Here is a 3467-nt window from a genome sequence, read left to right on the forward strand (position 1 = left end):
AAGATCTTTGTCTTATACAGTATGTATTCTTATAGACTTTTTTATTGTATTGTCTTGTTTTTATGTTTATTAAAAGTATTAGGTTATAGAAAAGTCAATAGCAATATAATTCAAATGCAGAAATAGATGTAAAAACCATTATATATATATATATATATATATATATATATACACTCTAAAAAACGCTGGGTTGTTTTTTCAACCCAACTGCTGGGTTGAGGCCGTTTGATAGGACTTTGGGATGTTTTAACCCAAGTTTGGGTTGAAAATAACTATCTTTTTTAACCCAGCGGGGGTGGGTTGAGGACGCGGACGTGAAGGAGAGCACGCACGTCACGTCAAAATCGTACGTCTCTCCAGTGCGAGCAGCCGCCATTTTCTCAGCGTGATAGAAGCGAGAAGCGAGTGAAAGACTATGGTAAGTAACGTTAAATATTCAAAATGTAAAGTTATCTTTTATTGTTTACCCGGTTGTATGAAAGGCGGAAGGTTTTATGAAAGGCGGAAACAAAGGAGCTTAACGTTATACCTAACGTTATATAAAAAAACGGACGCGGTTTTCGCCTCGGACACGGAGGTCTTAACTGCCTCATGTAACGTTACTGAACGGAGGATGTACTTTTAATATAACGTCTGTGAATGTATTTTGTCATATTTACATAAGATTTTACATTATCTGTTCTCTTTGAGGCGTTAACAGACGGTTATGGTCACGGTTACGCTCATGTGAATTTGTCTTTTTTTTTCGCGGTTAAACTGAATGTATGTTTGTCTCCTAAAGGAAACGGCATTGTGTAGTAAAGAGTAGCATAATTATTTTGAGGCTGTTGAAGTGGTAACTGTTAAAAGTATGTTTTACATGTAATATTTCAGACTTGTCCAGCTCCTGTCTTCATTGTCCTCGCGCTGAGAGTTAAAGACACAGAAGCTGTTTGTGTGAGGAGTCACAGACCTGTGTGAGGATGAGGAGGAGGTGTTCTTCTGAAGAGAGGGACAGACGGGTTAAGGAGAGTAAACTTCAGAATAACATCAAGTTATCTTTATTTTTACTAAGACTAAAATAATGTGTGTGTTTTTTTTAGATGTTGAAATCCAGAGACAAGATAACTTCATTCTTTTGAGACTGATGTAAGTTAAATTATTATTACTTTTTTTTTTTTTTTTTTTTAGAAAATTAATGTTTCTGTTGTGTCCTGCCTGTTAACTTCACATTTTGATGCAAAAACAGTGTGATTTTATATATGTATGTATTTATATGTTAATATTTTATTGAAACCATTGATGTCCCTCTTTGCAGAACTCAAACTAACTGGAGTTAAGGACACAGAAGTCTGCTTGTGTGAGGAGGTGGTTTTCTCAGCTTCTTCTGAAGAGAGGGAAAGATCGTTTAAGGCAAGTAAACTTCATAATTTCATGTTATCAGTTGTTGTTTTTTTACTAAGAGTAAAATAATGTTTGTTTTTTGTTTTTGTAGATGTTAAAAGCTAGAGACATGGGAGATCATCATTCCCTTGAGATTTTATGTAAGTTATTTTTAGAAAATAAATTTTTCTGTTGTCTCCTGCCAGTTTACTTCACATTTTGATGCAACAACAGTGTGATTACGTGCTCATTTCATTAAGACCATTGATGTCTGTGTTTTTTATTGCAGAAATCAAACCAACTTTGGAGTTGTCTGATTTGGGGAGTCATTATTCTTGGTCTGCGCTCTTAGAGGTAAACTTCACACAAAAAATCATTTACTTGCCCTCAAGTCATTCCAAACCTATAAGACTTTTGTCTGTCTTTACAACATAAATTAATATATTTTTAGTTTTCTCATAATATTTGTTAATCCATTTATAGTTTAGATAATCAGTATTTTCAAGCTTCATAAATATAGAGTTATTGTAGAAGTAAATTCTGATATTTATATATGAATACATCTTTAATTATATTATAGCAAACATGTATATTCAAAATAAATTATTGGTCTCCCAGACCAGCAATGGAGGACACAAAAAGAGAATATTAAATATATTCATCTGTTTTCCAAAAAATTAGCAGATTTTGTATGAGTCTGGAAAAACATGGGGAGAGTAAATTATGAACATTTTAATTATTTGGTGAACTAACGGTTTGAAGAGCAGCCCTCCATGTACATGAATATTGTGAGGTATGTGAATGTCATGTCTGTTTTAATGTTTCAGTAAAGAAGCTTTCTGAAAGCAATATTTATTCAAACAATATCACCTGTCCTCACACTAGTGCTGCCATTATAGCATTCTGGAGCGCTGTGTTGGACTGAGACATTAAACAACCACACAAAGTGTTGAAACTTTAAAACCGATTATTTACCTGTCCTTACGGATGTGAATACACCTCTACCTGAAAATGGATAGTTTAATTAAATGTTTAATTTTTTCAAATTTGTTTCTCTTAGGCCACTGATGAAGAGCAGGTGGTGACTGGATGAATCCTGGTCAGAGAGGAGAATCTTCTTTCCCCTAAACAGCACTGGTTTTAAAGGAGGACGCTGCCCTGGATGATGTAGATGATGTCAGATGCTGTGCTGATGGGGTTTCTTCATGACTACATCAGTTATGCTAAAGAGATCATGAAAATTTACCGTGATGCATGATCTGTATTCATGGACAATGAAACAAACTGTAAGTGTATAATTTGTTAAAAAAAAAAGTTAAATGCTTTTTCTGTGTTTAGTAGAAAAGTTTACACTCTGTCATTCATACACCTGCTCACATTCTTTCACACACACACACACACACACACACACACACACACACATGCGTCTGTTAAAGGTTATAATATCAAAGTTAATGTTGTGATTTATTTGTGTACTGTCATGCCAGAATAGTTGGAAAAAAAACTAACTAATTGTAAATTTATTGTATGTGTTTTCGTATATTTTTATACAATATATACAATTGAACAAAGTCCAATTTGATCTTAAGTTATATTCATCAAATGTTCAATGCTTTGTTTATGAACTCTGTAGCTGTTAATGCCATCCTTTTCTGCATTTCTTCTAACATGTTACTTTTTGACTTTTCTCTTGTTTTTAATAAATATTTTCCTTTTGGTAATTATTATTTGTGTGTAAAAGTGATATTTAAAATGAACAACATTTGTAGGTTTAATGCCTAGCTCAATTTGGGTTAATTTTAACGTAGAAATGCATTGTTTCCCCACATGGCTGCACTCTGCGAGTTTATTTTCTGCCAGCAGGAGGCGCTAAGAGCGGGAGAGGTAGGTTTCTCCGGTAACGGCTGCAGAGCGGTGCTGAGCTCACAAACGCTGCCTTATCAAGCACATGCGAAATGATATCGAACATTTTCTAAATACAGTAGTTTTCCTTCTGAAATACAGTGATAAAAAAACACCCGCTCTGTTTTTTTAAACCCTGCAATATAGTCATTTTAAACCATAAAAAAGGCAACCCAGCAGGCTGGGTTAAATATGATAACCCA

At 34.2% G+C, this 3467-nt stretch overlaps 2 long non-coding RNA genes across 2 annotated transcripts; both read left to right on the plus strand.

Annotated features, from left to right (window-relative positions):
* The first annotated feature begins 221 nt into the window (after window positions 1–221).
* On the plus strand, window positions 222–1393 carry LOC128031521 (uncharacterized). The gene is made up of 3 exons (XR_008188110.1): window positions 222–418; window positions 874–1128; window positions 1298–1393. It is a non-coding gene; the product is annotated as an uncharacterized LOC128031521 (long non-coding RNA).
* Window positions 1394–1472: 79 nt separating this feature from the next.
* Window positions 1473–3083, plus strand: LOC128031522 (uncharacterized). The gene is made up of 3 exons (XR_008188111.1): window positions 1473–1523; window positions 1652–1716; window positions 2423–3083. It is a non-coding gene; the product is annotated as an uncharacterized LOC128031522 (long non-coding RNA).
* Window positions 3084–3467: the final 384 nt, after the last annotated feature.

This window comes from Carassius gibelio, chromosome A17, assembly GCF_023724105.1.
Source record: "Carassius gibelio isolate Cgi1373 ecotype wild population from Czech Republic chromosome A17, carGib1.2-hapl.c, whole genome shotgun sequence".
In the NCBI taxonomy this organism is placed as follows: domain Eukaryota; kingdom Metazoa; phylum Chordata; class Actinopteri; order Cypriniformes; family Cyprinidae; genus Carassius; species Carassius gibelio.